The sequence below is a fragment of the Anabrus simplex genome, chromosome 1, assembly GCF_040414725.1.
Source record: "Anabrus simplex isolate iqAnaSimp1 chromosome 1, ASM4041472v1, whole genome shotgun sequence".
Lineage (NCBI taxonomy): Eukaryota > Metazoa > Arthropoda > Insecta > Orthoptera > Tettigoniidae > Anabrus > Anabrus simplex.
Window position 1 is genome coordinate 1,551,683,276 of NC_090265.1, and position 24,096 is coordinate 1,551,707,371.

Consider the following 24,096-nt stretch of genomic DNA (forward strand, 5'->3'; position numbering starts at 1 on the left):
ACCTTTGACTTGGTGTGTGTCAAGGTAGACTTTACGAAATTCAGGGTCTTATTATCTACTCTCTATTCAGCAAGGGTCAATTTATTAATAATTACAGAATGTGCAAACCAATCCGAGCATTAACAATGTACAAGCATGATATTTTTATTTTTGTTTAAGTGTTATGCCTAAACACAGCAAATAAAATTACTAGCAATACAATATTAAACATACACTGGTTTTAAATGAATTTGAGAAAACATAGGAAGCAGATACAGATTAGTTTATTCTGAGAACAATTCAATTTGTTTCTCACACACGGTAGTACACAGAGAATTGATCAGTTGGAATATACACGACGTTGAGAGTGAAGTGTCGTGCTAATTTGTAGTGTTTGTCTGCCGTGGAGGAGCGCGAGCTTCATGTTACCCCATGGGGAGCCGGCGAAACTTGAACAGTTGTACTGCATAACTCAATTACCTCATTCCCTCTAGAAGCTCTTGATGACTAGCTGAAGATATCCACAGCCGTTTAATGAAAATCAAAGTATCTTGTGTTTGTTTGTTTCTTTAATGGCTTACGAGCAGAAGATGATTTTTGTCCTTCAAACTAACTAGCAGTTCTCTTGGACCCCTTTTTAGATTAAAGGTTTATATGAAACCAGGTACACTTTTTGAAACCATGTTTGCTTATATTTAATGTGTGCTTAGCTGTGTTATCCTTATTCATATCATATTTTATGTGTGACTCGTTTGTTGTTTGAATCAAACTTTTAATTCTCTTAGATAATGAGTTTCTGCACATAATAACTGACTCTCCGACACCTTTTGGAAGATAAATTTAGACACCAGAGGTAAACTACCTTAAATGCAAAACCGATGATTTTGAGGTTTTTTGTCGTATGCGATTCGTTTTGGCCGTGTCTTCTTTTGGGTACATTACTATATGTTTCAGAGGAATGAAGATAAGCTATGTGATACTATAGTATGTGTAAGGAGAACCCAGTGACAAACAATGGTAAGTGATCATACAACAGATCAACCTTATGCCATCCACCGCACTCCTTACTGTATTGGCTTTTACCATAGTTTATTATGGTCAAAGTCGTCAGTTAGACCTCCCTCACAACTTCTTTGTGCTCTCCTGTGAAGTAAGTGAAATGTCACGATAGTTTACCTCTGACATCCTTGCTGGAACGCTTTCTCTCGTTTAGAGCCGTCACACTTATCAATTGATCCCGGGCACTTAAAGTAACAATTTAATGCTATTTTTACGTCCCTATAACTCTTACGATTCCTGTGATGCTGAGGTGCCGAGATTTTGTCCCGTAGGATTTCTTTTACATGCCAGAAAATCTACCGACAAGAAGCTGGCGTATTTGGCTACCTTCAAATATCATCGATTTGAGCCAGTATCCAACCCGCTAACTTCGGCACAGAAGACCATCGTTTCTACCGTCTGAGCCATTCTGTTCAGTGAGCTATTGAATTATAACGGACATTAGTAACACTGAGGGCAGAAATACATTCATGTATGATGTACTGCATAGCCATGGTATTTGAAGAGTCTCTGGTCATTTATAATGTTCGTTCTTTGAGATACAGTGTATATGTGTATAATTTATGTTGGCCCAGAGAATTTTAGGAGAACATCTCTATAGTTACGTTGATGTGTACATGTTCATTCCCCCTTTCTTTACAAGCTGCTTTACGTCGCACTGACACAGATAGGTCTCATGGCGACGATGGGATAGGAAAGGGCTAGGAAGGGGAAGGAAGTGGCCGTGGCCTTAATTAAGGCGCAGCCCCCGTATTTGCCTGGTGTGAAAATGGGAAATCGCTGAAAACCATCTTCAGGGCTGCCAATAGTCGGGCTCGGGCGAGTATTCAAATACATCATTGTGGATTTTTGTTTTCATTTGTGATTATCACTCACCGTTCTGTGATGACTTCTGCTGCAGCTGCCCGATGCTAACCATAAAACTTCTTTATGTGAAATTTGGAAAGTCGTGTTTGAGACAAATTACATCACCTATCTTTTGTTTTTGAAATTAACTTTATCTATTGGTTTTACGACACGCCGGTACGGACAGGACTAACGGTGTGACAGGGAAGGAAGCGACCGTAATCTAAATTAAGGTACTGCCCCAGCATTTGCGCGGTAGGAAGGCTGGAATCCACGAGGAACACCTTCAGTGGGGTTTGAACCCACCTTCTGCGGAATCCAAGCTCACAGCTACAAAACCCAAACCGCATATACACGGCATATCTTACGAAAGAACTCTCTCCTTAACCTGAGCCAATATCCGCATAACCGAAAGTGATATTCGAGCTGAAGTGGATAAATAATTTCAGTAATACCAGAATTGCAGTCAGTGACGTGAACCCTCGACATATTCGGAGAACTGGAGTTTATTTACTGTTTAATATGTAGAGCCAATTCGTGAAAAATTTAAGATACCTTAGTTTCATCATGAAATACATTTTAGAGATGAAGGTGCAGTAATCTTCGTAAATTGTGGTGAACAGCAATTCATTCAGTAGGTGAAATTTGATTATTGTTCGGCCAATGTGGTCTGGTAACTTCCCTCCCACTTGGTCGGTCCGTGTTTCTTTCACGACTTTACAACAGTTTGTTGTATGCCGCACCGATATGGCAACGATGGGATAGGAAAGGGCTGGGAGTGGGAAGGAAACCGTCGTGGCCCTAATTAAACTACAGCCCCAGAATTTTCGTGGTGTGGAAATGGGAAATCACTGAAAACCATGTTCAGGGTTGCCGACAGTGGGGCTCAAACCCACTATCTCCCGAATGCAAGCGCCCTTAACCGCACGGCCAACTCGCTCGGTAAACTAGAAACTACTTTAATGGACTGTATTCTATCGGTATTCAACTGTCGGTTATTCTAGAGGCGGTGTCGCTATTTCCGGAAAATTCTTTCAATGGTCTCAAAGATCACGGTCGCTTCCTGTTCGATTCTAGCCACAATTAACAAGAAATTTCATCATCATCATCATCATCATCTGTTTACCCTCCAGGTTCGGTTTTTCCCTCGGACTTAGCGAGGGATCTCACCTCTACCGCCTCAAGGGCAGTGTCCTGGAGCTTCAGACTCTTGGTCGGGGGATACAACTGGGGAGTATGACCAGTACCTCGCCCAGGCGGCCTCACCTGCTATGCTGAACAGGGGCCTTGTGGAGGGATGGGAAGATTGGAAGGGATAGGCAAGGAAGAGGGAAGGAAGCGGCCGTGGCCTTAAGTTAGGTACCATCCCGGCATTCGCCTGGAGGAGAAGTGGGAAACCACGGAAAACCACTTCCAGGATGGCTGAGGGGGGAATCGAACCCACCTCTACTCAGTTGACCTCCCGAGGCTGAGTGGACCCCGTTCCAGCCCTCGTACCACTTTTCAAATTTCGTGGCAGAGCCGGGAATCGAACCCGAGCCTCCGGGGGTGGCAGCTAATCACGCTAACCAGTACACCACAGAGGCGGACAACAAGAAATTTTCCACCTTATATTGACAACTACATGGTGCTCACTGACTTGGTCTCGTTCTACCTCTGCGGGTAAGGGTATTACCCAAGGTACCTGGTGCCTGTCGTCGGAGACCCCAAGCGCTCCCAAGTTGGGATAATCGATTGGTGACCTCAGGCCTTACCTGAGTCTGGCGTATGGCTCCCACTTTCATCTTCCCTATCACACCTTTATTGACCGAACAAGAGGCTGTGCGTTTTGGGTCACGTAGATGTAAGCTTGTATTCGGGAATTGAAATGGAAATAGCGTATGGCTTTTAGTGCCGGGAGTGTCCAAGGAAAAGTTCGGCTAGCCAAATGCAGGTCTTTTGATTTGACGCCTTTTAGGCGACCTGCGCGTCGTAATGGCTGGTGAAATGATGATGAAGACGACACATACACCCGACCTCCAGACCAACGGTATTAACCAAGTATGGTTAAAATTCACCATCCTGCCGGGAATCGACTACGGGACCTAGGTGACCAAAGGCCGGCACGCTAACCATTTAGCCAAGGAGGCGGACTGCATTCGGGAGATAAAGGGTTCGAACCCTACTGTCAGCAGCCCTGAAGATGGTTTTCCGTGGTTTTCCACTTTCACACGAGGCAAATGCTTGAACTGTACCTTAAGGCCACGGCTGCGTCCTTCCCACTCCTAGGCCTTTCCTATTCCATCGTCGCTAAGTCCTATCTGTGTCGGTGCGACGTAAAGCAAATTGTAAAAATAAAACGCCTTTATTGGTCAACTCCATTTCTCTCTTCCTGCCCCGATGGTATAAGATTTGAGCGTACTTCGGTCGCCTGCTTAGTGATTATTTTCGATAGCGTAACCGTGGCTGGTGAACGAAGCAAGTTTGAAGACATTCAATTGTCTCAAGAAATAACTGTCGAATTTTGAAAATAATATTACGTCAATGTACTTTCGATGTCCATTGTTCTAATACTAGTGTAGAAACCAGTCCAGTTTCATTAGAAATAACCAGGAATGAGTACTGATATCACAGCAGATTTTGACACTTTGCAAGAGTAGTTCAAATTCAGTTATGAGTCCTATGGCATTATTACTGAATATGAAAGAAGGCTTTCGGTATATGAAAACGATGTGTAAGTTGTTTAAGGTGAAATTTTAGCTTACGCACCCTATGTATCATTCACCCCAGCAGAATTGGTTAACATGTCCGGAGAGAAGGGGGAGGGGGAGGGAATTTAGGTTCGAGTCCCAAGAGTGGTCATATGTTCAACTGTTTTCGTGTATAATTATGTTTTGTAATTCATCAACTGTTTTAAAACAAACAGCTTTTACGTTGCACCGACACAGATAGGACTTATGGTGACGATGGGATAGCAGAGAACTAGGAGTGGGAAGGAAGCGGCAGTGGCCTTAATTAAGGTACAGCCCCAGCATTTGCCTGGGGTGAAAACGGAAAACAACGGGAAACCATTTTCAAGTCTGCTGACAGAGGGGTTCGAACCCACTATCTCCCGAATTCAAGCTCACAGCCGCACGGCCAACTCGCTCAGTAATTCATTAACTGAACTACTGAATTAGGCTCCTCGAATTAATGGTCAGCATGGTGGTCTTCGGTTCAAAGGGCCCCGGGTTCGACTCCTGGCCAGACCAAGGAATTTAACTGCGTTTGGTTAAACTTTCTGGTTCGGGGAGCGGGTTTTTGTGTTCCTTTTAATACACTTCTCGTCATATAGAGGATAAACCTAAATTCGCACATTCGGGGGTCGCAGCGCGACTCCTCACATGCCAGCAATAAAAAAAGTATCTCACAAAAGTTCGTCCTGCGAGTATATCCGGCAGAAAGAGGACGTTGAAGAGTGGCAATCTGGCAACACTGTAACCACATGTAGGGTAACTACCTCTGTCAGTAAATATTCGTCGTGCTGTACATTTGGTGCAGTGGATAGAGTTTCGGGTTAGCATGTTGGAGTTCGAAGGGTCGATCCTGGGTTGAGGCATATGAATTTTATTTCGTAAATGTAGTCCGGGTGGTATGGTATCTGATATCTTAATCGTCAACAGCGAATAAATTCACGCCCACGACCTGGAAAGGGCGTCTTTCAAAGCTGTCCAATGAAAACGATTGTTCGTCCATTTCTAGGATCGTAGTATGTAAGTGCAAATGGTTTGTAGAGGACCCGCTGCAATCGCTGTTGACGATTAAGATGCCAGATACCATACCATCTGGACTACATTTACGAAATGAAAAGCATATGCCTCAACCCAGGATCGACCCCCTCGACCTACTGCATGCTGACCCAAATCTCTATTCGCTGCACCAACTGTACAGCACGACTAACATGTGTTGACAGAGGTAGTTACCGTACATGTGGTTACATTGTTGCCAGATTGCCACTCTTCAACGTCCTCTTTTTGCCGGATATACTCGCAGGACGAACTTTTGTGAGATACATTTTTTTATTAGCCGCCTCTGTGGTGTAGTGGTTAGCGTGATTAGCTGCCACCCCCGGAGGTCCGGGTTCGATTCCCGGCTCTGCCACGAAATTTGAAAAGTGGTACGAGGGCTGGAACGGGGTCCACTCAGCCTCGGGAGGTCAACTGAGTAGAGGTGGGTTCGATTCCCACCTCAGCCATCCTCGAAGTGGTTTTCCGTGGTTTCCCACTTCCCCTCCAGGCGAATGCCGGGATGGTACCAAACTTAAGGCCACGGCCGCTTCCTTCCCTCATCCTTGCCTATCCCTTCCAATCTTCCCATCCCCCTACAAGGCCCCTGTTCACCATAGCAGGTGAGGCCGCCTGGGCGAGGTACTGGTCATACTCCCCAGTTGTATCCCCCGACCAAGAGTCTGAAGCTCCAGGACACTGCCCTTGAGGCGGTAGAGGTGGGATCCCTCGCTGAGTCCGAGGGAAAAGCCGAACCTGGAGGGTAAACAGATGATGATGATGACATTTTTTTATTACTGGCATGTGAGGAGTCGCGCTGCTACGCCCGAGTGCGCGAATTTCGGTTCACTCTCTATATTCAACACATTACACTACTAACCACCACACAAACAGCAAAAGCGAGTACATCCCTCGACATAGAGTTGGTGCCAGGAAGGTCATCCAGCCGTAAAACTGGGCCAAATCCACATCTAGTGCCGTCCTCAATAATTGGGATTAAGGCCAGGGAGATGAAGGAAAAGACTACTGACTGGGCCTACATGTCGTTTATCATGACTACCCCACCACGTCAACCGGCGACAGCTGATATAACAGGAGATGGTGTCCACCTCCATAGCGTAACGGTTAGTGTTATTAGCTGCCGTCCTCGGTGGCCCGGGTTCGATTCCCGGTACTGCCAGAAATTTAAGAATGGCAGGAGGGCACGTATGTGGTTGAAATGGTACATGCAGCTCACCCCCAATGGGGGTGTGCCTGAAAAGAGCTGCACCACCTCGCGATGAGGACACGAGTTTGCATTTGTCCGACTCGTTGGCTGAATGGTCAGCGTACCGGCTTTCGGTTTAGAGGGTCCCGGGTTCGATTCCCGGCCGAGTCAGGGATTTTAACCTTCATTGATTAATTCCAGTAGCCCGGGGGCTGGGTGTCTGTGCTGTCCCAAACAACCCTGCAACTCGCACACCACACATAACACTATCCTCCACCACAATAACACGCAGTTACCTACACATGGCAGATGCCGCCCACCCTCATCGGAGGGTCTGCCTTACAAGGGCTGCACTCGGCTAGAAATAGTCACACGAAATTTTAAAAAAAAGTAGATGGTGCAAAATTATGGAAGATTGACACACTCATCCGGGCTCGGTAATCTCAAGTGATAGCTGAGATGCAGCTTGGACTAAGTGGCGAAGTGTTAGGGCCCTATTACTAAAGCAAGCTTGTTCTTTGAAACTGGTTGCCGTCATTAGTGACATCTGAACTCTTTCGAGAAAATCAATGAGAGATAATTTCTTCTTGCCTTGCTTATGCAAAAGAGAAGACGCAGGGCACAAATAACGCACGCACACGTCTTATTATCTTGAAGAATGCATAAGGGTGTGTACTATACGTTATTTGATGATCTGTGTCTTGAAGAGAAGGATATTTTAATTGTTTATTTCTGCCTTTTCTCATCCGTTTTCATTACCTCCCCCGTCCGACTCGTTGGCTGAATAGTCACCGTACTGGCCTTCGGTTCAGAGGGTCCCGGGTTCGATTCCCTGCCTGGTAAAGGATTTTAACCTTCATTGGTTAATTCCAATGGCCCGGGGGCTGGATGTTTGTGCTGTCCCCAACATCCCTGCAACTCACACACCACACATAACACTATCCTCCACCACAATAACACGCAGTTACCTACGCATGGCAGATGCCGCCCACCCTCATCGGAGGTCTGCCTTACAAGGGCTGCACTCGGCTAGAAATAGCCACACGAAACTATTTATTATTACCTCCCCCATCTCACTGTTGAAACTCACACACGCAAGTGATTCGAGGTTTTGTTTTGATGAGACCTGAGCCAGTAAAATTGCGCTGCTTTGCAACTAATTGCATAGAATAATAAATTACATTTAAAACAATGCCTCAGCTCAAGTGTGGCATCAATACGTTGAGCGTGCAATCTCTCGGCCTTGAAACTGACCGCAACTTCTGAATTACCAGCCATGCAACTGCATTTTAATTTAACTGCTGCTTTTCAATATTTTCGTCAACTTGTTGCATCTAGTGCAAAGTGATTGAAGAATACATGTAGGAAACAAGAGTAAAGTGTAAAAATCTACGTTTGGTCAACCATGCTGTTTGGCAGTGGATGATGGGACAGTTAAAAAACACATCCGGAAAAAGTGCACAATGCTAAGTGTCTCAGAAAGTAGAGTGCTGGCCTTCTGACCCCAGCTTGGGTGGTTCGATCCTAGCTCAGTCCGATGTTATTAGAAGGTGCTCAAATACGTCAGCCTCATGTTTGGCACGTAAAAGAAATCCTGTGGGACAAAATACTCGCACATCGGTGTCTCCGAAAACTGTAATAGCAATTAGTAAGACGTAAAGCCAATAACATTTTTCCTTCAGCTTGTCCCAGATATTTTTAGGGTTGTTGGAGCCTCCCAGGTTTTGGCCGCGGGTTTGAGACCGGATGTCCTTCCTGACGCCAAGTGATTCTAGACATGAAAGCCTCGACCCAGGATCGATCGGGATTAGAGCTTCGGCCTTCTGGGTGGGAAGCCAGCAGCTAAGCCACTGAGCTAATCACGGCGCCCCTCCCCCCGCACCTCCCACACGTAAATTATTATTATTATTATTATTATTATTATTATTATTATTATTATTATTATTATTATTATTATTATTATTATTATTATTATTATTATTATTATTATTGTACCGGGCGGTACACCTCCGCGCCACTAATTCAAACATTGCGCCAGTTGAAACTCCTCTACTGGAGGAAGCTTGAACTTTAACTTCCACATTAATGCTAAGATTTCTCAGAAGATATCATTACTATAAATTTTGAAGAGTTCTGAACTGTGTCTTTTTCGATTTATTTTTGTTTTCTCTGTAGTAAGAAGTGTGAACATTCTCTTCTAGATGGCACTACTTAAGAACTACAATTGTGCACCCTAGTGCGAAGTGAAGGAACTCTTTTTTGAAGAAATTTAGTATGTATAAGTTTGCTCTTTGTTAAATTTCTTTCAGTCATTGTTTGAGTTGGCAATGTTAATCCTTTCGTTCCGCCAGTTTTGAATTTAGCCAATCCCGAATTTCTTTAATTAATTTTTGACCAATCAGGTGTATCTTCTCCAACATGGATATGTTGCTTGACCCTAGTCAATAAAGTTGAGGGGGGTGTGGGTTCTCATTCATGAAACGTCTCGAATTTTCCGCGAGGGTATATAAACTGCTGTTTTTCTGGTATTGGTGCCACTTCAGTAACATCTTTCCTTGTGTAATTATGTAGCAGGGGGCGGGAAGCGCCTCTTTCTTCGGGCAGCAGTTCAACCACCAGGTAATGGCCGTTTTATAACTTATTTTCTTGCCAGCTCAGCAGTTTAACCCTCGGGGCGGGTTCGAAACTTTCCTCATGTAACCTATATTTAAAATGTAAAAGACACTTGGTATAAATTCTGTCTCTTTAACTACAAGTTGGGATAGAGAGTGCCTAACCCTCTCGAGCTCCCATTCATTTTGTTTTGAGGTGACTACGTTTTTATAACTGTTTCCCTTCTACTCGTAATGTCATAAAATTTTTCAATCGTGTCACCTCCGTAGTATGGGATTAGCCCTTGCATAAGCGGCCTAGTGCCAAATAGGTTTTAAAGAAATGTATTAGGAGTGCAGTTACGCCTCCTCTCAAGTTGATATTTTGGGGACCATGTAATTGTCCTGTTTCTTTATAGAATAGGCCTCAGTAGGTTGGGTATGTTTACCCCTGTTTTCATGTGCTTGGAGGTCAGCTTGAAGGTGGAGTTTGGTGTGGCCTTTGATAGGCTTGAACTTTGAGAGCGGGTTGCTCTTTCTTAAAGTTGGTTTCTGTGTGCCTCAAGTACACTTAACTGGGTAATTAGGAGCAAATACTCCTTGGTATGATTGGGGTTTTCTGCCCCTTTGTTGAACCTGGTGTATAAGTAAAGTGGGGCTAATTGCTCAAGAATTGTGAATCTGGGGCTCGAAGCCCAAAATCCATTAATAAACTGTAATTGTACTTTCTTAACTTGTGGATATACAAATGAGTTCCTGTTATACTTGTTATTTCTTGATCTTGAAAAGAAAATATAACCTTGTAAAATTTTAAATTAACTTTAATTTCGTAAGTTGAGACCTGTTCATCCCAGCACCTTCTTTCAACTCTGCACATCCACAATACACCGTAACAATTATTATTATTATTATTATTATTATTATTATTATTATTATTATTATTATTATTATTATTATTATTATTATTATTATTATTAATTCGAGGCTTACACGGCGCTGGTCAGTAGAATTCTCACTGGAAGCCCAAGTAAGGAATGAGTATGTACGGGGAAGTTTCAAGGTCTAACTCACCTCTGAAAAACTAACAATGACGCGCTTAAGGTAGTCAACACGCCCACTGGAAGGTTATGAAATCAATAAGTGCCTCTCCACTGACAAGAAAGAATACAGGCTGACAATTGTCTAGAAAGAAACGAAGATCCTTGGTCTCAAAGAGGATAGAGCATGAGACGGGAAACAGCGCTGCCTCGTGATCAGGAATCCTGACTAGTTTAACTGGGACTACTGATGCGTGTCTGCCTGCTGTCATACTTTTGCATCCATCTCTTGGCACAGGCCAGAGCAAAGTGTAGCTTCCACTGAAGTCCCAGTCTCATCCATGACTGTGACAATATGGAAGCTGCTGGGGTATGGGTGGTGCTGATTAATAACATTCAGAGCACAGCCAGTGTGGCTGAGTGTCATGAAAGGTGTTGCTCATAGGGTTAGTTGTGCTGCAATAGCACTGTCTGGCCCAGTGAGGAAAACAATTGCAAACTACCTCAATCTTGCCTAGTACGCCTCATTTTGGTACTGCCATTGGTTTCCCTATAACTGCATAGCCGTTGGTGATGCTATTTGAGGATCCAACTGGCCTCTGGGCTGATGACCTAACAGACAGACTGATGCGTGACTTAGTCGGTGTTGAATGATGCAGGGTTGAATGTTCCGGTGCAGTCGGTTTACATTTAGGGCTGCTGAAAACGGGAGACCTTAGAGTTACTCGGATGGTGGAATTGTGCAATTTAATTCCTATAAAATTGAAATGGCGTATTGCTTTTAGTGCCGGGAGTGTCCGAGGACAAGTTCGGCTCGTCAGGTCTTTTGATATGACACCCGTAGGCTACCTACGCGTCGTGATGAGGATGAAATGATGATGAAGACGACACTTACACCAGCCCCCGTGCCAGCGAAATTTACCAATGATGCTTAAAATTCCCGACCCTGCCAGGAATCCAACCCGGGACCCCTGTGACCAAAGGACAGCACGTTAACCATTTAGCCATGGAGCCCGACCCTATAACATTGAGCATGCGAGACGAGAATTCAACGGACTGCTCTGCACAATCGTTCTATCATCTTCATAATCATAACAATCATTTATGTATTAATTAATTAATTAATTAATTTTTATTTATTTATATTCGTTAACTTCCGAAACAGTTTGAGTTGCCGACTAGAAAAATATATACCAATATACAGTATGATTAGAACACAGACTGTAGTTAAGGAAGATGAGAAAACTGGAAGCGACATTTTAACCGGAACCACACTGTCGCAGCTCAAGATGGTTTTCCGTGGTTTCCCATATTTACACCAGGCAAATGCTGGAGGTGTACCTTAACTAAGGCCACGGCCGCTTCGTTACCACTCCTAGGCTTTTTGTATCCCATCATCGTCATATGACCTGTCTGTGCCACTGCGACGTAAAGCAACATACAAATAAACACAGTAACGATGATAATAGTAATAATAGTTCTTAATATTGTACAGTTGATTAATCAGTATGTGGACCGAACCCTTCAAAGCGTAGAGTGCGATATTACGGAAATCTGTGGCAGGATCCTAAGGGATTTGAATAATTCCCCAACAGATCTTGGGACTGCACCTATATTTTCCAATCATCGGCCCTACCACACATTATTCTTTATTAAAATTAGCTTATTGTTAAGCTCATATACTTCCTTTTCATCTCCGTCAACAGCTGCCGGCTTCTCGAAGCGTACCCTGGGTCAATTATAATACTACTTCCCCTTGTCCTGCCCACTGCAATGATGTATATTTGGTGAGCGCTTCTACGTTCTGACACGAAGTGCTTTAGCAAACTTCTTCTGTACGAGATGGTCTCGGTTGTTTCCTAAAACCTCTCCGTGATGCCACAAGCTGCTGGTGCATTTTATTTAAAGGGGCCTAACATCGACCCGATGACAAAAGCCAATGACATAGCAATGTTTCAGTGTCGTCGCAGTGCCTGCAGCGGGTATCGCATTGGCTTCGCCCATGAAGAGATCTTACTGGAGCAACATTAGACTGCATTTCGAGGGCGTCTCTCCACTCAGAGCATTTTAAGTCCCATTTTAGTCGTAAGCTGTCTATTGGCAGGAGGATATTCTTTAAAACAAAGCTGAACCGAGCCCATGGTTTTTTTAAAGAACACCATTTCTGATGATGATGATGATGATGATGATTGTTATTATTAATGTTATTGTTTTCAAGTCCCTCTAACTATTTCTGACGGTTTTCGGAAACACCGAGGTGCGGGAATTTTGTCCCGCAGGAGTTCTTTTAAGTGCCAGTAAATCTACTGACAGGAGGCTGAAGTATTTTTAGCAGCTTCAAATACCAGCGAACTGAGCCAGGATCGAACCCGGAAGTTTGGTTTAGAAGGCCAGCGCCTTAACCTCCCGGTCATTATTATTATTATTATTATTATTATTATTATTATTATTAAATATCACTATTCTGATGAAAAATGAAATGGCGTATGGCTATTAGTGCTGGGAGTGTCCGAGGACATGTTTGACTCGCCAGGTGAAGGTCTTTTGATTTGACACCCGTAGGCAACGTGCATGTCGTGATGAGGATTAAATTATGATGTAGACGACACACACACCAAGCCCCCGTGCCAGCAAAATTAACCAATGATGGCTGAAATTCCCAACCCTGCCTGGAATCGAACCCGGGACCCCTGTGGCCTAAGGCCAGCACGCTAACCAACTTAGCCATGGAATCGGACACTATTCTGATGAATTCATATATAAACAAGTGCAACTATCTACGATAAAATGAAAGTGATAACATGAAAAACGATAATATTCTGGTGATGGCTGTTCATTGGTTGAAGTTCCTGATATTCTTACATCCGATTAGTTATTGGGGCCATGAGATAAATAGTCTTAGGAATTTCTTGGCTGGTTGTTACACAGAGCTCTATCTTCTTCTTTTACTACCACCGCTTTTCCCACATCTGTGGGATCGCGGGTGCGAACTGTGGATTTGGCACTGTTTTACGGCCGGATGTCCTTCCTGACGCCAACCCTATATTGAGCGATGTAATCACTATTGCGTGTTCCTGTTGTGGCATCTGCACTTTGCCAATAAAAAGGATGCTATTCTATCATTTTTGAACAAGTTTATTGGATAAAATTCGCTACAAATTGTCCCAAACAATGATTTTCACTTACTTGACTTAAAAAGACACTCAACTTTATTGTTAATGTGTGTGGCTCAAGATGGTTGAGGCGCTGGCCTTCTGACCCCAACTTGACAGGTTCGATCCCGGCTCAGTCCGGTGGTATTTGAAGGTGCTGGAATACTTCAGCCTCGTGACGGTAGATTTATTGGCACTTAAAAGAACTCCTGTGGTACAAAATTCCGGCACCTCGGTGTCTCTAAAAATCGTCAACAAGTGGTTAATTGGACGTATAAACAATAACATCATTATTAAAGAATACGGTAGTAAGTATTGTACTATGAAAGACCGTAACACGGAATGAGGTATACAAGAGACCACTCAGTTTTTGCGTCAGGAATCTAAGTATGTCCGTGAAGTTCTCTAGTAAAGTATTATGCTACTGTGATGTTATTTGTTTGGTATTCACTGTAATTGCTAACTGTATTAATAGACGCAGAATAGAAATTCTCTCATTAAAGCTCTTCAATGGTCGGGAAGTTGCATTTATAATACGTTCAAATATCACTTGGGCCTCCCTCACACAGCACAGAATCCGTTACGATGGGAATGGAAAGCCAGCAGTTAAATAGCTGTGCCACTGATGCCAGCTTATTGTTATGGTTGTGATAGGTTTAATTTTCTCGATCTGGTGTCCAGAGTGTCTTGAAGGATTACAGAAGAACTATTGGAATAACGTAACATTTCATTTTCTGATAATAACGATAATATTGTTGGTTTCACGTTCCACTATTTATACGACTTTTTGGAGATACCGAGGTTCCGGAAATTTGTCCCGCCGGAATTCATTCGAGTGCCGATAAATCTATCGACACGAGATTGGCGTATTTGAGCAGTTTCAAATACCACCGGACTGAGCCGAGATCAAACCTACCAACTTGACCTCAGAAGGCCAGCGTTACTACCGCCTGAGCCACTCAGCCAGGCCTGGTATTATCAACCTCCTTTAATAATAATAATAATAATAATAATAATAATAATAATAATAATAATAATAATAATAATAATAATAATAATAATAATAATAATAAGGAACGTTTACGTTTGCGGCTGTTTCGAGACCGGCAGCAATGGCAGCGACATTATAGAGAGTGTATATTATATTATTATTATTATTATTATTATTATTATTATTATTATTATTATTATTATTATTATTATCATTATTATTATTTTGCAAGTTGCTTTACGTCGCACCGACACAGAGAGGTCTTATGGCGACGATGTGAGACAGGAAAGGGCTAGGAATGGGAAGAAAGCTGCCATGGCCTTAATTAGAGTACAGTCCCAGCATTTGCCTGGTTTGAAAATGGGAAACCATGGAAAACCATCTTCAGAACTACCGACAGTGGGGCTTGAACCCACTATCTCCCGAATACTGGATACTGGCCGCACTTAAGCGACTGCAGCTATCGAGCTCGGTATTATTATTATTATTATTACTATTATTATTAATATTATTATTATTATTATTATTATTACCATAATCATCATCATCATCATCATCTGAAGCCTCCGTGGCTCAGGCGGCAGCGCGCCGGCCTCTCACCGCTGGAAACCGTGGTTCAAATCCCGATCACTCCATGTGAGATTTGTGCTCGACAAAGGGGAGGCAGGACAGGTTTTTCTCCGGGTACTCCGGTTTTCCCTGTCATTCCAGCAACACTCTCCATTAACATCTCATTTCATCTGTCAGCTAGTTATCAGTACCCCAGGAGAGTGCGACAGGCTTCGGCAGCCGGCACAATTCCTATCCTCGCCGCAAGATCGGGGCTTCACTCATTCCATTCCTGGCCCGGTCGAATGACTGGAAACAGGCTGTTGATTTTCATTATTATCATCATCAGTCTTAAGAGACGCCGGTATTCTAGAAATTAGTCCCAAAAATGTATGTCACCGACGCATTCATATTGCATTTTATTTCTCGAAATAAATGCCCGACTGCAATGGGATTAAATTTCCGAGCCTGGAGGACGGGAATCGCGAACTTAATCAACCAAATCACTCAGTCGAGGCGACATTCGAAGATACGACAGAATTGGTAGTGTTCTGTAAACACACCATAATTTCCCCCAAAATACGAGCGGGCACTTAAAAAGAAACTCGTTGACACGCGCGGTTGGGCACTCGTGCAATAACAACAGAGTGGCCGACGTTAAATTGTATACTAGTACCAGCAGTAAATAAATATTTTACTTACCATACCTTGGAATCTTGTTGGCAGGTAATTTTATCCCTTTCCTTTGGGAACGTTCAGCAGTAACTCGTGGTGAGGCGAATCACGGACAGGAGAGGTTGTGTGGTACACGCGAGAACTGAGAGGGGATGACTGGCGCACGCGTCCGCTCTGAGAGCTCCGTATTTCCTCATTCACACTTCGGAACAACTCGGGAGACGTCGGTTACACTCGCAGGTACATGCCTCCTACAGCTGATCTCTAGTAAATATTATTCTTAGGTTCCTGTTCACCTGGGTGTTGACAACTCTCTTACCTCCTGACACAGTCGCTGATAAACTACTGTGAAAGACGAGGTCAGTGCAAAGCGAAGTTGTATCGCCAGTTTAATGGGGGCGGGAAGAGAAGGAAACGCTTAACAGTTCGATAACGGGAAATAAGAATTAACCGGGCTGAATAGTCAGACGGTAGAGTGCTCGTCTTCTGAGCTCAGGTTGGCAGGTTCGATCTCGGATCAGTCCGATGGTATTTGAAGACGCTCAAATACTGCTGACAGATTTTCCAGGACGTAGGCTTCCTGTAGGACAAAAATCCGGTAGCTTGGCGTCTCCGAACACCGTAAAAGTACTTAGCCTAATGGTTCGTAGAATCAAAAGCCTTATTACCGTTATGATTTCATCAGAAAAAATTATGAGGATTTGAAAGGAATTCCAGTCGGTAGCAAACAAGTAATCGTTTGGATACCTCAGTGCAGTCACTGCTTTAATACGCTGGTAAATCTACCGGTACATAAAGGAACTCCTGCGAGACAACATTTTCGGCATCTCGGCGTCACGAAAGACTATAAAAATTAGCGGGCCGTAGTATCATTAACATTAATGGCTGGTTGTTTCCCAACTATGAGACACAGCCGAGATGTCACCATCAAGTCGTTCCCGGCTAGTTTTCTGTTGCTTTCCTAATTTGTAACAGAAGGACCATCAAACTACTAAAATGCATACACTAACCGACCAATGATTGACACATTCACAGCATTCATCATAGAGACTGTCTGGAGAAGGAATGGTGGTTTAGGCCACCTGTTCTTCTGCTTGTTATTGTCGGAGCTACGGATGAGACAGACATATGAATGAAAGTTACAAACTTGCTCTAGCCCGTACTAAACGGCACAGAGCACTGCAAACCTTCCCTTTTATTTTCTTCGTGTGTCTATTGCAAGCTTGGCGCAGCCCTCAAAAACTAGACCTTTCGATGACGGTGGGTGGCTTCCACCGTGAGTGGGGAACAGCGTGTTAGTGTGATGCATGTAGTGTGAGAATCGCAAGCATGTTGGGGACAGCACAAACACACAGTTCCCGAGCGTAGGGAATTAACATCTTAAAATTAAAACAACTCGATCCGTCCGGAAACTGAACCCGGGACCCCGATGATTGAAGGCTAAGACGTTAACCGCTCAGCCTTGGATTCGAACACTCAGAAAAATGGAGCTGGTCTCACACAATATTTAATGTAACGAAAAGTTAATACATAAAATCCGAACTGAAAGCTGACATGTTTTGTTGAATTAAGTGGATATATCCATATTCATATCCTTTTCAGAAGAGAAGTGTACAGGTGGATATCTTCAGATATTTATCCTTATAATAACAGCTGTGTACACGCGTACATCTTCAGATTATCCTTTTCAGAACAGCTCTCTGCACGCGGGCATCTTCAGATTTTTATACTAGTCAGAACAGCTGTGGACACGTGCATAAAATTAGATTTTTATCCTATGCAGAAAAGCTGTAGATGAAAGTGAAAATCCACAGCCTGTTTAGGCCTACAGTAATTTTACCGGGTCAGGAATGGAATTAATGAAGCCCCCGTCTAGCGGCGATGATAGGAAATGTGTCGGCTGCCGAAAACTGTCACACTCGTCTGGGGCAATGGTAAGTGACTGACAGATGAAATGTTAATGTAGAGTGTTGCTGGAATGAAAGATGACAGGGAAAACCGGAGTATTAGGAGAAAACCTGTCCTGCCTCCACTTTGTCCAGCATAAATCTCATATAGAGTGACCGGAATTTGAACCACGGTATCTTGCAGGCGCGCTGCCGCATGAGCCACGGAGACTTAACCCAGAACAGCTGTAGATACATAGGCATACTAAGATTCCCACCTTAGTTAGAACAGCTCTGAATATGAATAATTCCAGTTGATTAGACAAATCATATCATTCAATATTTCTATTTAGCTCCGTCCTATAACAAAATGTGTTCAACCTAAAGGATAATTTTATTCACATTCTCACTGTTAATGCTTAAAAAGAGATGGTTTCCAACCAACAAATTCTGAGTTATTCAACTATATTTCAATTATTTTCAAGTATAAATACATTTTTGTGTTAGTATAGTGTTTCTTCTGACCCTCAACTTTAGAGTGAAATTATGGGACTGAAATGAGCACTGTATAACGAACACTACACATCGACTGGTCTGTTCTCCCGGGGGAAATATGCTGATGGAGGAATTCTCTTCGATACTCGTTTGAACATCTAGCAAAGTTAAATAGGAGCCACTTTGCAGATGTTAATTTTAAAACTCCTACCTTTGTTGGGAATGAATACTCTATATCTTTTCAGCAGGCAAACAAACATTCTGACTGATGAACCATGGCACTTACAGCTATTAATGTTGGCAAAATGAGAGCATTGCAGAATAAAAATATTGTGGAAATCTATGTGGTGAAAAGGCTAGCCGATTTTTCTGCAGCCAATATCTTAATTTTATGAGCTGTGCAAAAAATATGAGTTGCCAATAATATTTCGTATTAAGTGTATTCACGTGATGATATAAAAAGTCAGTCAATAATTGATAGTTGGCGAGTTAATAATCCGACAGTTATATTAATGTTAAAGACATTTTTCTCTCTATTCTTAAATATTACGAAAGGCCTAGTGAAAAAGTTTACTTATCTTTTTTCGTTAAATTATTAATAGCATATTGATGCACAGCAAAACAAGTAATCCCCTTTCCTGTTTCCAGTTTGCTACTGTTGCCATAAACGTATCCAAATCGTGTAAAACATTGCACTATATTTATGCAGCAATAGATAAAAACATAAACGAGTATCTTTTTGCCCTTTCATCAATATTTTGGTGTATGATCTGCTGTAACCCCTATTGTCCATGCAACTCTCCCTACACATCCGTTGAGCGGGCAAGAGGGTACTAGATTGCTTTTTCGTTGACTACTTGAGTCTGTTATCTGAAATGGTGGTAGGAATAATAATAATACTACCCCAATAAAATGTACTTGTACCAATGAAATGTTTGTTTATTTCCGCTAGCAACTTGTAAAGGGGTAATTTTTATCACACCAGGTAACATACCGGTAATATATATGACTGAAATTTGATCACTGTTGATTATCAAGTTATGAAGCAGATGCCAAAATATCATATGAACATAAATTTTCAATACCATATAAACCCCCACTGTCGTATTAACACTAGAAGCAGGAGACAGTACTAACTTACGAATCGCTGAAATCATTATAATAATAATAATTGTCAGAGTACAGATTTCCCCAAAATGCTTGGGATCAAGTTAACAGTATTGACGAAAGCAAGCTCGAATATCAAGAACTATAATTATATTTAGTTGGTATCGAAATAATACACAGTTATACCGGCCTTCATTTATGATCATTTACGAAAAAAGAGGGAACGAAAAGAAACAAATTCTTAGAGCCAGGAATTGGGAGGTTTACAAATTCAAAAGAAAAACTGTAATCCTCAAAATTAATATATTTTAACCACATAACCTCAACAGTTTAAGTCGAACAGGAAATACAATTACAACCAAGATTCAAAGAGGTTACAAGTCAAAGATTGCAGGCAGTCAACGCTCACAAAATTAGAACTTCATGTACAGATACAAACTTTACAACCATGAATTCTTACACGAGAGAGATACACAGACATGCCAAGGGCAAAAAAACATCGGTAAAAGAGAAATATTACCTGAACAAGAAATGGATACAAATGTGGTGAAAGGTTTAAAGGGACAAGGAGTTGGAGGGTAGTACAATTTGTCCGCGTTATAGTATTTGATCACTCGGCTAAATCATCCACAAAACTGGAAGTTCAGTCCAATATTAGGTAACGTAATAGAATAATTTCACGAAGATATTCGTCCAGGGACAACACTTAGTTCGAAATCAAGTTCCCTTTAAAGATACAAGGCAAGGCACTCGATTTCAAAACAATGGAAATCAAAAGTCATCGTAGGAAAACAAATGTTCATACATCATACCATACCAACATTATTATTATATATATTATATAAATAACTTAGGCACAGAAATACTACATCTCTCTTAACAACAGTAATTTGCTCAAGGTCAAATAAATAGCCGTTAGAGGGGAGTCGTGGAGTAGAGAAAAGACACACGCACACGCATATGTGCAAAGGCGGCGAATAATGTACTAGACACTGGAAGAACATTGTAGAATATTGGTAGTTACGTCTCGGAGATTTCAAAGAGTGCATCAGCTGATTAGTGATGGTTGAATGGTCGTAGAGTGAAGAAGCAAGGCATTATAGAAGAAAAAATGGGCAGATGATGGTAGAATTCGTCGTCGGTGAGTAGTGTTCTTTTCATAACATGTGAGGCTGCGATACATGCAGTATTACAGAATATTAAATGCAAGTGATGTCTTCTCAGTTGAAAGATAGACTATGCAATCAGGGAGGACAGAAAAAAGATACAAGGATTTTCTAAAGCGTAATATGAGCAAGTGCTATAAAACAGATTGTAAAATAGAACCAAAAGAATCACAGAAGAACTAATCGCCAAAGGCAAGGATCTTTTGGTATATTTGATGTGAAATCATTGCAGCAGAGTTCGTGGCTCTAGAAGTGGCCTCCTTTGGCGTACAGGAACCTATAATCGGGAACAATGGTACGCTCGGAAAACAATCTATTCTTGCCAAGGAGATAATGCCTAAGATGCATATGAATATTAGTACTGACCAAACGATCGATAGATCAACAACTGGGGTTTCATCCAGATACTGATATCTAAAAATGTGATACGTTTGTTTAACTTTCAGAGATATCCCAAATTAAAAATCAGCTTTGGATATTCGTAAACTACTTGATCCAGTGATCGGTAGGCTCCCTCACGGTCAGATTGGCAGTGCTTTTAGGGAGGACAGAAAAATGATACAAGGACTATAAGTGCTATAAAATAGAGCGTTGAAAAGAACCAAAAAATATCACAGAAGAAAAAACCGCCGAAAGTTATTTGAGAATGAAATGAAACGTATATTACGAGGAAAATCACCAACTGTGGTTCAATTGCAGTAGCCTATCATATATTCGTATTTCCAGTCGTAACTAGCTACATATTTGTTTATTCTGAGTTGTCACACAACCCCACCCGCCACAATAACACGCCAAGATACACGACTGAATCACAAATATTACATCTCCGAAAATTCAATAACTGAAAAACACTTCTCCTCACCGGAGAACCTCAAATCCCACTTCCGGATAACATCAAGAGCAACGTTAGAGGCGTACAGTTAGTAATCGGATGTGAAGTATGACATACAGGCTCACTGTTGATATCAGAGGTAAGTGCATTAGATCGATTGTTTTTGGAGCATTGACATTGTTGTTACCGTTATTCGAATGAATGGAAACGTTTTGTTGATCAACACAAGGAGGGTTTATACTCACAGGGTCTTGTATATTCTCCATATCATCAGACAAAATTGGTAATGTGGAGGGTAATACACAACAATGGTAAACTTAAAAACCAAAATTATACACGATATGCAAGTGGAAGTATGTCACAAAATAACATAACTTCAGATCCATTCATAGTGGTGCTGTACAATCATAAAGCTCTGTTTCACAGAAATCCAACCCGTCGATGAAACCTTCCAGCAACGAACCACGCTCTGCCTATCACTTCACACACCCCCACCCGCTACAACAACACATCAAGATACACGGCATAATCACTAATACCCACCTCACTTACCTCTCTTCATAAATTGCCATGGATGGACTGGAACGAACTAAGACAGTTCGCAACTGGACCCGCACGTAGACAAAAAGGGGAGAGAAGGACAGAAAGGCAAGAACCCGTAACCCTCAGGAATAAAATAATGGATCAAAAATGGGGTTTATTTTCAACACACAATATTAAAATGAAAACAAGAAAATGGGACGCTGCTTTAAAAAGTTACTTACACAACTGCAGGCAAAATGCATATCGAGTAGGTCCATGTTCAATAACACAGTAAGTTGCTATATTTCTCGCTCATATACGTCAACCTAGTGTCGGTAGATTTATTGGCACGTAAATTAATTCCTGTGGGACTAAATTCCGGCATGTTCGCGTCTCCGAAAACCATAAAAGTTGTTAGTGTGATATGCAACTATTATTATTATTATTATTATTATTATTATTATTATTATTATTATTATTATTATTATTATTATTATTATTATTATTATTATTATTATTACCACCTTCCTCACTGGGCCAGACAGTGCTATTGCAGCACGACTGACTCTGTGAGCAACACCTTTCATAACAATCGGACGCACTGGTTGTGCTCCGAACGTCGTTAATCTGCATTACCCATACCCCGGCAGCTTCCATACTATCACAGCCATAGATGAGACTGGGACTTCGGTAGAAAATACATTTACCGAGCTCGATAGCTGCAGTCGCTTAAGTGCGGCCGGTATCCAGTAATCGGGAGATAGTGGGTTCGAGCCCCACTGTCGGCAGCCCTGAAGATGGTTTTCCGTGGTTTCCCATTTTCACACCAGGTAAATGCCGGGGCTGTACCTTAATTAAGGCCACGGCCGCTTCCTTCCCCTTCCTAGGCCTTTCCTATCCTATCGTCGCCGTAAGACCTATCTGTGTCGGTGCGACGTAAAACAAATGGCAATAATAAAGAAAATACATTTTGCTTTGACCTGTGCCATGAGACAAATGTAATAGTACTGCATCGATCAATGTCTTTTGTCAAGAAATGTATTTTATTATCGGATACAAACCAAACCAAACCAAACCCCATGGCACTACAGCCCTCGAAGGGCCTTGGCTTACCAAGCGACCGCTGCTCAGCCCGAAGGCCTGCAGATTACAAGGTGTCGTGTGGTCAGCACGACGAATCCTCTCGGCCGTTATTCTTGGCTTTCTAGAACAGGGCCGCTATCTCACCGCCAGATAGCTCCTCAATTCTAATCACTTAAGCTGAGTGGACCTCGTACCAGCCCTCACGTCCAGGTAAAAATCCCTGACCTGGCCGGGAATCGAACCCGGCGCCTCCAGGTAAAAGGCAGGCACGCTACTCCTACACCACGGGGCCGGTTTATCGGATACAAAACAACTATAATTGTAAGGGGTTTGATATGACTGATATAAAACGTTAGTACCACGTTTGTTAACAATTCATTATTGTTAAAAGGAACATTTTAATCCCCGAAATTGTCAGGAAAATAACAATATTGTGTCATCAACACATTGAGTGTTTTTATCATATCTTATCCCCGCTCCCTCACACAACCTTTGACAGCCTCAACGTGGAAAGCAGGGTAAGAACACATAAAACTGGAATGTTTTTGTAAAGTGCAGTATTGCAGAAGCGCACACTAAAATAACTAGAGCAGAAAGTGTTTAAACTACGAAGGTCTAACAGGTAATTTTTGGCAACATATTTAAACAATTGAAATCCAAAATCTATTTTCATACAAAACTCTTCGTAAAATTTGGCAATACTTCCCCGCTATTAATCAAAATTAACACAACTCACATAGTCATTAAATTGACAAAAAAATTGTGGAAGTTTATTGCCTTGTGTAATTATGGAACAGTAATAAGATGGAGTCCGCCTCTGTGGTGTAGTGGTTAGCGTGATTAGCTGCCACCCCCGGAGGCCCGGGTTCGATTCCCGGCTCTGCCACGAAATTTGAAAAGTGGTACGAGGGCTGGAACGGGGTCCACTCAGCCTCGGGAGGTCAATTGAGTAGAGGTGGGTTCGATTCCCACCTCAGCCATCCTGGAAGTGGTTTTCCGTGGTTTCCCACTTCTCCTCCAGGCGAATGCCGGGATGGTACCTAACTTAAGGCCACGGCCGCTTCCTTCCCTCTTCCTTGCCTATCCCTTCCAATCTTCCCATCCCTCCACAAGGCCCCTGTTCAGCATAGCAGGTGAGGCCGCCTGGGCGAGGTACTGGTCATACTCCCCAGTTGT

General features: G+C 42.4%; 1 protein-coding gene across 3 annotated transcripts in view; it reads right to left on the bottom strand.

The window, feature by feature from the left end:
- Positions 1 to 24,096, bottom strand: part of LOC136880312 (uncharacterized) — a 1,092,102-nt gene that overhangs the window by 520,625 nt on the left and 547,381 nt on the right. For 2 of the 3 annotated variants that reach the window (XM_068229158.1, XM_067153292.2), the window contains exon 1: positions 15,862 to 15,969. The exons of the other annotated variant lie outside the window; for it this stretch is intronic. The gene's annotated coding sequence lies outside the window, so the exon portion shown is untranslated. Of the gene's footprint in view, positions 1 to 15,861; positions 15,970 to 24,096 lie in introns of those variants that run through there. 3 annotated transcript variants of the gene reach the window in all.